Source organism: Trichosurus vulpecula, chromosome 3, assembly GCF_011100635.1.
Source record: "Trichosurus vulpecula isolate mTriVul1 chromosome 3, mTriVul1.pri, whole genome shotgun sequence".
NCBI lineage: Eukaryota > Metazoa > Chordata > Mammalia > Diprotodontia > Phalangeridae > Trichosurus > Trichosurus vulpecula.
This window is the reverse complement of record NC_050575.1, coordinates 390,526,699-390,537,570: the sequence shown is the minus strand read 5'-3', so window position 1 is coordinate 390,537,570 and position 10,872 is coordinate 390,526,699.

Here is a 10,872-nt window from a genome sequence, read left to right as displayed (position 1 = left end):
AAACCACCTTGGGAGGTAGGTGTTGTTGTTGTGACTGTCCAGTGTTTCAGTTGTGTTTGACTCTTCATGACCCCATTTGGGGTTTTCTTGGCAAAGGTACCGGAGTGCTTTGCCATTTCCTTCTCCGGCTCATTTTACAGATGAGGAAACTGAGGCAAACAGGGTGAAGTGACTTGTCCAGGGTCACACAGCTTGTAAGTATCTGAAGCGTCATTCAAATCCAAGTCTTCCTGCTCTCTCTCTACTTGGCCACACTGATTCTAAAACATGTGCGTAGTTGGTTTTCCAGAGTCTTAGCTTCAGGATCCAACAATTCCTGTGAGGTCACTTCTCTCAGGCCAGGGAATAGTTATTTGGGTCTCTGTCATATTCCTCCCCCCTCTGTCTTTCTTATCACCTCCTCACCTATCTCAATCAGCCAACAAGTGTTATTGAGCTCTGGCGCTGTACTAAAAACTAGGAATTCAAAAATTAGGAGCCTTTACTCTTGCCTTCAATGAGTTTTATACTATTAGAAAGAAGAGATTTAGAGCTGAAGGGAAACACTAGAGACCGTTTAATCCAACCCTCTCCTTTTACAAGTGAGGAAACCCTAGCCCAGGGAAGTTAACATGACTTGACCAACATCATACAACCAATGAGAAGTGATGGCAAGATTTGAACCCAGGCCTTCTAACCTTAGGTCCTGGACACGTATGGTATCATTATGAAACAGTCCTCCACAGCGTATGGTTGAGTGAGGAGCACTCAAAGGGGCAAAGGAAGGAGCCAGGAAATCTCAGTTCTAGTCTGCCAGCCAGGACCATTTAGTAGCTGTATGACCTTGAAAAAGTCACCTCATTTCTTTGAGTCTCAGCTTCCTCGTTTGCAGAATGGCCAGGAAGATTTCTAAGGTTCCTTGCAGCCTAAATCATGTAGGATTACAAGTGCCGGGTTTTGTGGGGAGGCGGGGGGCCCATAGAATGCCAGAGGAGCCTGCTTCGTATGGACCAGAGTGGCTGTGGAGGACATGGGTGGGGTTCAATCTGGTGAAAGGTGGGGAGGTGTAGAAGAGGGGAAGGCGCCTTTCTCTTCTATCTGGGGCCAAAACATTCTGGGTCATCGAGCCAATGTTTCAGAAAGGTTCTCCAGTGGAGAGAGGGTCTGTCCCAGGCAGAGACTGCAGGAGGGGTATTGGGACCTGGGCCTCTGTCCCTTCTTGGCTCTTATGACCCCGGCCTCTCCATTCTCGTGGGTGGAGTGGGAGGCATGCCTGGAATGGATTCAGCTGTTAGGTCTAGCCTCCCGAGGAGGGGGCCCCCAAGCCAATGAGTTTGGGAGGGGGCCCACTGTTCCCAGCCTCCCAGCTGCCTCATTCATCAGATGGTGGATAGATCCCAGAGGCTACGGAGAGAGTTCTCTTTCTCTTCAGGATAGCATAAGTCTTTCTCACCTCTGGGCAACTTCAGTCCTGATGGCTCTGACTCCCCGAACTACCTCCATATTCACCTTCCCACCCATCCCCTTCATGGATCCAGGCCGATTTCCCTTTGGGGCTCTACTAGGTTAATTTTGTCTCTGTAATTGGTCTTCCTTCACAAAGACTCTGGGCTGTGGTGTCAGAAGTCTTGGGTTCAAATCCTCCCTTTGATACTACCTGTGTGACCTTGGGGAAATCACATAACTTCTCTGGACTTCTCTTTCCTCGTGTGTAAAATGGGCTCTGAGATTCTTTACAATTCAAGTTCTATGATCCTAGGATCCCACCATCCATCAGATTCATTTATTCAATGGACATTTATTAAGTGCTTACTGTGTACCTGGCACATGGTATGGGGGGGATGCAAAGACACAACATCCGCTACCTTTGAGGAGCTCGCTGGTATATAGTGGAGGGGTGGGGAATGACAATATGTAGACATATAAATAAATACAAATAACAAAATAATGACCATAGATATGTAAATACAAAATGCATACAGCATCATTTGGGGCGTTGGGGGCAGCACACACTTGACAGGCATGCCCTCTGCATGGCAAGGAGAGGGTTCTGGCAGGAGGTAGCCCCTGAGATGAGCTCAGAAGGAAACCAGGGATTCTAAGGTAGGAAGGGGTGCATTCCAGGCATTCCTGGACAAAAGCAGGGTGACTGGGGATGGAATTTTCCCCAATCAGTGGGGCTGGGCTTGCATGGAGCAATCTACACTCTACTATCTGGTGTCTCTTGTGAGGTAAAGTCCTTTGTCCATGGACACACAGGAGCCGTGTGACCATGGGCTGGTCATGTAACATACCTGGGCTCCAGGTTTCCTTATTAAAATGACCTCTGAGGTTCCTTTCAGCCCCCAATCTCTGATCCCATGGTCTGCCTTGGGGTATCTCTTGTACTATGGCTTTCACATTAACTATTCATTTATCCTCCCAACTCGACTGGAGGCTCCTTGAAGGCAGGCACAGAATGTCTTATGTAGCACGAAGCTGTACATTTAATACATATAAATATATTATTGTAGATTATATTGTAATCATAAAACACAATAAGTATCTTAACCATATCATTATATTGATTATTATGTATTAGCATATTATATGATCTATTAAAATAGTAATCGTCAATCTAGACAAACGAATGATTCATTGGTCGAATGAGTGAAGGACGGGTGGGCTTGCTTTGAGCCTACCAACATTTAGGCCGGGGTGGGGAACCTGATTCAGGCCGATGGGACAGGGATTATAGTCCCGATTTCAAAGTGGGAGAAAGTGAGCCCCAGAGCCATTAAGGAGTTTAAGTGAGTGAGGTTATGCAGCAAGTTAATTGGGGGAAAAAGGGCTAGGACCTAAGTCCCTGGGGCCCGGCAGAGGGAAGGGTCTTCTGTCCGCTCTTGGGGAAGGCCCCCCATGGGGCTGAGGAGGGAAGGTCAGGGGCCTCAGGGCAGCTGGCTGTGTTCACAGATGGGAGGGGGTGGGGAGCAGGACAAAGGGCTGAAAGCTGAGCCGGGTTGGGGGGAGGAGGCTCCCTAGGTCGTGACATGGCATCCTTCTGCCTTTTAGGAAGAGATGTGCTCCCCCTCCTCCCTCTGGAGCTAATTTGAGCTTCGGTAGCTCTTGGAAAACACTCTCTCATTGGCTGACACCCTGAGCCATCAGCCCCAGGGCCTGAGGTTTTCACATGGCCCTGCTCTCCTCTTGTCTTCCTGGGGCCTTCAATGTTCTTCCTGAGGGAGGGTGTAGAAGGATTGGCCTAGGACCAGGGCAGAAACCATCACTGCCATCCCCTCTGCAGCTTTCAGCCAGGGAAGGGGAACAGAAATGCAAAAGAAGAGAAACAGAGGAAGGAAGAGAAGCGAGGGGCCTTGGGGATTTTGTTACTTTTCCTTTGTGCATTTCTGGGAGAGAGCTCCCTTACGGGACAGGCCTGAGGGGGATACAGACAGTCCGGCCTTTGTCCCACTAGGCTAGGTCTTCTAGCTGAAGGGACAAGTAGACGGGACTAGAGGGCCAGCCCCTCCCCCCCCCCCCTGAGCCACACACCCCTCTGTGATTAGGGACCTGAGGTTAACCTTGGGAGAGCTGAACCAGCAGGATGTGGGCAGCCCAGAGGTGGCAGTTCTCGGTGGTTCTTCTGGAGGCACAGCAGAAAGGTTGTGGTGGGTGGAGGCTGGAGTCACAGTGGCTCTGTGCCCTCCAGAGACCCAGCTGTTAAAAGGCCTGGCTGGAGCCTGGGGACCTGGGCCAGAGCCAGGGGATTAAAGCCAAGCCTAGGGACAGGAGGTGGCAAGAGACACCAAAGGACTCACTATCTCTGCCTTGGGCCTCCCTGCTTTTTCTAGGCTTTCCAGCTTCCATTGTCCTTGACATGCATCACTGAAGCTCAACTGTGTGACCACACATAGAGGAAGTAGCAGAATTTGAACTCAGATCCAGTCCCTTGGCCCATTCCATTCCAGTTCAATCTACCCCCTGGAGCAGGAGGGTCCAGCAGCTGTCACTTGACACAGATTTACACCTTACCAGGCTATAGAAACCACCAAGACACCCCGTTGCTGGGGGCCCCTTTGGAGGTAGTGTTTTCATATGCTGCAGGCATCGAATTCAATTTGTGCAGCAGGTATTTATTAAATACCTACTATGTGTGTTTGAAGAAGTGTGCCATCCTGGAGGGAGCACAGCCCTGGAAGCCAGGTCTAGGCTGGGGTGGGGAACCTGATTTAGGCGATGGGATGGGGATTGTGGTCCTGATCTCAAAGTGGGAGAAAGTAAGCCCCAGAGCCACTAAGTAGTTTAAATAAGTGAGGTTATACAAGTTATTGGTGGAAAGAGGACTCTTACCTATTGGCTGCATGATCCTACATAAGTCACTTTAATTTCTCATTGCTCTAGAACCACCTCTAAGACCATGATTTTCGGAGAGGGTGCCAACCTGCATTGGTGAGCCAGCTTCCACATTTTGGAATTCCCTACACTCATGAAATCACAGGTCCATTTCCTACCCCTAGGCTTATTATGGTATGGGCCCTTGGGGACATTAGTGTGATGACATCAAAAGCCTTGCAACTGGGTACAGGGCCTTGGGGGAGCTTTGGACTTCTTAAGGGTGAGGGTAGCAGGGTCTCTGCCTTGTGGCTCGGACTTGTAGAGACCTTGTCTCTCTGCCTTAGGCAGAGGAGGGATCGATCCCTATAACTTGGGGGGTATTCCCCTACAAAGTCTTGTGTCCAGGAGGAAGGCTGAAGCCCACTATGGCTTGGCAGCTTGGTTTTGGGAAGGCATGTCTGGGTTCTTCCATTTCCCTGTTTCAACCTTGAAGGCTCTCTCCTTTTCCCTGAGAGGCTTAGGCCCACCCCAGGTCAGCTGTGATTCTGTAGAGAGCCTCAGGGTCCTAGGTGAAATCAGTACCCCTGAAAAGTGGCTCAGAGGGCCCTGATTCATCCTTGTCTACAGCAGGGAGCAGATGATCTGTCTACACAGTGGACACACCTGGGCTTTTATCTCCCAGCTAGGCCAGAGGTTTTCTGCGAGCCGGTTCTCAGCCTCCCATTTTGGGGCAGTCACTCATGGACTAAAAGTAGCTGGCTGAGAACATGCAGAAAGTCAACTGTGGATGACAGAGTCACCCCGGCTGGCTCTAGCCAGGATCCCATGGGCATGAGCCCTAGTCCCAGACTTGGCATTGGGGCCAAGTCTAGGGAAGCGATGAGGCCTGGGGCTTCACAAAGACAATGTGTACCATTTGTACCCCAGCCCAGGGAAGGAGCAAAATGGCAAGGGTGAGGATGGGCAGGATCTGTGCTTGGGGACCATTCCAGGAAGGAGGAGATGGGGGCACACTGTGGCTGGGCAGCACAGGGCTAGCAAGATGGGCTGCCAAGGCGTCAAGAGGCCAATCTCCCCGAGCTTTCAGCCTGAACTGGCCCCAGCTGCTGCGGTGCTCTAAGACAGACACATTGCAAAGAGGCAGCTGTTCCGTTTTGCTCCAGAGCCAGCTGCTTTGGGCTGGGTTGGGGCAAGAATGACATTCTTTGACCAGTGTGTGTGTGCGTGTGTGTGTGTGTGTGTACACATGCGCACACAGGCACGCACACATACACAGAGGATATCAGCATGAGAAATGTTAGGGACTACTTCAGACAGACAGAGGTCCTGGGGCCCAGAAAATCAGCAGAACACACTGAATATCCGTGTGACCTTGGACTTCTCTAGACTCAGCTTCTCCGTCTGTAAAATGAAGGTGTAGAACTAGGTGGTTCTGAAGGCCATCCCAGTTCTGACCCTCTATGTTCTAAAGTCTCTTCCAGCTGTAACGTTCCACTCTGTGGTCTAACACTTCATGTTCTAAATTCTTCGAAGGTTCCTTCCAGCTCTCTGATTCCCAAAGTGCTTTTCAGAGAAAGGACACCCCTTATCTAGCAAACATGCTTTCTAGAACATGGGTTCTTAGACAAGAGACCATGTGGGCCATAATTGAAGGGGGCACCTAAATGCCACTGGAGGACATCAGTAGCTGGCATCCTGGGTCACTGGGTGGCAGGAAGTGGAAATCCAGTAAAGGAAGAAAACAAGCATTGTGTCAGGCATTGTACTGTGCTTTGCAAACATTATCTCGTCTGACCTTCACAACAACCCTGGGAGATACGTGCTAGGTGGTACAGTGGACAGAGCACGGGGCTGGGACTCAGGAAGACTCATCTTGGTGAGTTCAATTCTGGCCTCAGGCGCTTACCAGCTGAACAAACCCTGTTTGCCTCAGTTTTCTCATCTGTAAAATGAGCTGGAGAAGGAAATGGCAAACCACTTTTCTTTGCCAAGAAAACTCCAAATGGGGTTACAAAGATAGGACACAACTAAAAAATAACACATGATCATCCCAGTTTACAGCTGAGGAAACTGAGGCAGAAGTTAGCTTGCTTAGGATAACATGGCTAGGATATGATCGGGGCTGTTCTTCCTAACCCCAGGCCCAGCACGCTACCCACTGAGCTACCCTGGCTAGCCACCTCTAGGCAACTTGGCTTTCTAGCTCCTTTGAAATCCTCAACTATTTGTAGAATTGGGAAAATCTAGGTAAATCTGGCTGGCTGAGGCTGGGCCTTGACCCCTGGGAGTATGGGTGTAGTTGAGAGGCCCTGGTAAAGAAAGGTTACTGACTCATAGATTTCAGGGGGTCAGTGAACTGGGGTGGGAAAAAATTTCATCTTCATTTTCGCTCATCTTTGCCTCTTTTGTTATCTTCTGCATTTGGAAACATGATTCTGAGAAGGGGTCCCACAGCCTTCCCCAGACTGTCAAAGGGGCCCAGGCCCACAGAAAGGTTAAAAACTCCAGCCTGGAAGGCCCCTCTTGTAATTTCATAGGATCAAAGATTTGGGGCTTAAACGGACCTTAGAGATAAAATCTTTGTAGCATGTATATATCTTGAGAGAGGGAGAAGAGGGAGGGAGGGGGGCTGAGGGAGTGAGGGAAAAGAGGGAGGTAGGGAGTGGGGGGAAGGGGACTGAGGGAGAGAGGGCAAAGAGGCAGGCAGGGGGGAAGGGGGCTGATGGAGAGAGAGAAAAGAAGAAGGGAGGGAGTGGGGGGAGGGGGCTGCGGGAGAGAGGTAGCTGGAGGGAAGCCAATTACTCCAAACCTGTCACTTTACAGATAAGGAAACTGAGGCCCAGAAAGGCAAAATTACTTGTCCAACATGTCTCAGGTATCAGAACTCAAATTTCCACCCAGATCCTGACTCCAAATCCAGCCCTCTTTTCACTCCATCTTTCTCAGGGAGTGGGGATCTGTTTCCCCACTTAATGTTAAATGCTTAATTAATGCTAGTTCTCTTATTCGTCCTGATCTTTCCCTCGTATTCCCCAAAACACAAACAGGAAGGCTTCGACATACATATTCACAAACAGGTCACACAATGTACATATTAGAAACACACAGGTGGCCTCCTACCCTAGCATGAAGTCAGAAGGAACCTAGAACAGAGAATGTTAGAGCCTCGAACCTAGCGCTCAAGGCAGGGGATCCCTCCAAATAGAGACTGTCAGAGCAGCACGCAGAACGTCGGATCGTCTCTCCAGAGTTCCCCGAAGTGATCAGAGGCCTCCCCACTCTGCCCCCACCCCGAATGTCCCAGCTCTCGCCCTCCGCGCTTCCTTACCAACTTTGGTGGGGCTGTCTCCTCCCCCTTCAAAGATCACCCTAAGTAAGGTTTCCCTTCCTCCCCCCGCCAGGAGCTGGGTCTGATTCCTCTGAAACAGGAGAAGAGGAGGAGGTAGCCCCAGCCCCACCTGGCTCCTTGGCCTCTCCGCCCTTCCTCATTCCCTCCCTTCGCCCAGGGGCCGAGGGCTTGCTCCCGGAGCCCCGAGAGCCTGGCAAAGTTACAGCAGGAGGAGCATCTCTTACCTGGGCCAGGAGGCAGAGGGAAAAAAGGAGGGCTGTGCCCATGCCAGCGGGAGCCCGAAGTGGGCCAAGGGCCAGGAGGGGTGCTACTGAGGTCGGTGAGTGGGAGCTCGCAAGCTCGGGGCCAGAGTGCCCGGCTCTCTCTGGGTGAGCGCCTGAGCTCCGAGCTAAAATAAGCCGGTGGCCTGGCTGAGTGACAGCCCATGTGCTGTGCGGGCTGGGGCGGGCTGGCGCTGGGGAAGGGGGACGGGGCAGACGGGCGGCTGCGTTACTAACGCGCGGAGGGGGGAGAGTGGGAGCGCAGCTGTCCCCATTACACAGCTCTGGGCCGGGGCTGCCCAAGGTCAGGAGGCACCCCTCCCCCGTGGGGGAGGGGAAGCTTAACCCTTTACCAGCAGCCTGCTAGGAGCTAGGCTAATGCTTGAGGGGGCTTGGGGGTGGGGGTGGGGTGTCTGCCTCCAGCCAATGTGGGGGGACACACGTAAGGAGGTAGCTCAAGAACCTTCGGGGAAACACAGGCAGAAGGAAGCAAAGGGAGGGATTCCAGAGGAATTCCAAATTTCCAAAGGAAATCCCCAAAGAAGGGAATTGAGTGAGGTGGCCCAATGGTGAGTATTGGAAGCAAGAGTGGACTGTGAAGAGGCCCCATGACCCTTTGGAGATTACCCAAGAGAGGCGTCTTAACCCAGAAATACCTGAGTTTCGTTCGAATGGTTTATGGGACCTCGGATAGGAGACAGGGGTGGAGCCCAGACACAGGAGGTTTGGCCCAGGTACCTAGCCATCCAGAGAGGATGCCCGAGCACATCCCTCACTTATTCGGTCTCAGAAGCACAGACTGTCTGAGCTGGAAGTTACCTCATCCACCTTGCCCCTTGTACATCTGAGAACTCACAAAACCTCCATGTTGGGAGAGGTCTCAGAGGTCATCTGGCCCAACCCGAGCCTTCTACAATCTTCCTGACAAGGCTCTACTTGAAGACTTCTAGTCATGGGGAACTCCCTACCTCATGGAGCAGCCCATGGGACTTCTGGATAGCTCGAATTATTAGGAAGTTTTTCCTGACACCAAACCCCAAATTGCCTCTTTACGACTTCCGCCCTCACTTCCCCTTTGAACTCAAAGAATCTCAGAGTTGGAGGAGACCACAGAGGCCTTCTCATCCCAACCCATCCCTGAACAAGAATCCACCCTAGGACAGGTGGAGATTTCTTTGTCGAGGAGGAATCCACCATCTCCTAAGGCATCTCTTCCCTTTTTTTCTGTGTCTCTCATTGGCTTAGGAGGGTTCCTTTTGTTAGAGCGTAACCGGTTTTTTTATTTTTATTTTTTTTAGGATTGATAGGCAGCTAGGTCAGGAAGACATGAGTTCAAATCCGGCTTCAGACACTTACTTGCTGTGTGACTCTGGGCAAGTCCCTTAATGCTGTTTGCCTCAGTTTCGTCATCTGTAAAATGAGATGGAGAAGGAAATGGCAAACCACTCCAGTGCCTTTGCCAAGAACATCCTAAATGGGGTCACAAAGAGTCGGACATTACTGAACAACACCACAAACTAGGTTAGATGGTAAACTGTTCAGTATTCTCACCCATATCATTAATGGTTCCATGTCAGCGTGGCAGGAGGTCAGCAGTGAAATATCCTAGGAATGTACAGTTGGCCCTGGGCTGTTCTACATTGGAGTAGAGGCATAGATGGCATGTTTGTCTGGTTTTAGAAGACCCAGTGCTGGGAGGGAAAGCCAACACTCTGAGTGATGGAGTTAGCATTCAGAAACATCTTAATGGGCTAGAAGATTGGACTGAATCTCCTAAGAAGGAATTTAATAGGGATAAATGTAAAGCATCACAAAGGTGCAAAAAATCAACTTCACAAGTATAAACTGGGGGAGACATGATGAAACAACAGTTTTTCTGAAAAAAAAGATCCAAATGTTTTTGTGGACCACAAGCCCAATCTGAGTGAGCCCAATATGAGGTGGCAGCCAAGAAAGCTGAAGAAATCTTAGTCTAAATAAGAAAAGTTGTCTAATAATAATAGTTGTCCTGAGATGGGATAGGCTGCATTGGGAGGTAGTGGGTCCCCCCCAACCCAAATCTTCAAACTGAACCTAAATGACCACTTCCTTAGGGATACTATAAAAAGGATTCCTGTTTAAGTCTCCAGACTCCATACATTTGCACTGGCTGCTTCTGTTTTCTGGCTTCCTTCAAGTCCCAGCTAAAATCCCACTTTCTATAGGAAGCCTTTCCCAATCCCTCTTAATTCTAGTAGCCTCCTTCTGTTGATTATCTCCAATTTATCCTATGTATTTGTTTGCATTCTGGAAAGAAAGGACTGGGTTTTTTTTTTTTTGCCTTTTTTTGTATCTCCAAGCACCTAGCAAAGTGCCTTGCATATAGTAGCAGCAGTAAATGCAGCTGAAATAAAGGGCAGCTAGGTGGCAAAGTGGATGGAGTGCCAGGCCTGGAGTTAGGAAGACCTGAGTTCAAATCCGACCTCAGACACTTACTGGCTGTGTGACCCTGGGCAAGTCACTTAACCCTATTTGCCTCAGTTTCCTCATCTGCAAAATGAACTGGAGAAGTAAATGGCAAACCACTCTGGTATTTTTGCCAAGAAAAGACCAAAAAGGGTTCACGAAGACACAGACTTGACTGAAATGACTGAACAACAAAAATGAATGCTGGTTGACTTGACTTGGCTTCAAGTACAGATTAGATTTGATGGACTTTGGAGGTCCAGTCCTGGGTTTCTGTAAAATTTGCTTCTGCAAATTCTATTCACCACTCCCTCTGGGGCCATGCAGATCAAATCTATTACCTCTTCCATGTGAAAGAAATGACTGAAGACAGCCAACATGCCTCTCTTCCCATCTTCCTCCCCAACTGGGACTAATGGTCATAAATTCCTTTAGTCAATTTGTGTGATGGCACAATTATGAAGCTTTTCACAATCCTGGTCATTCTCCTCTGGATACTCACCAGCTTATTTGCATCCTTCCTAA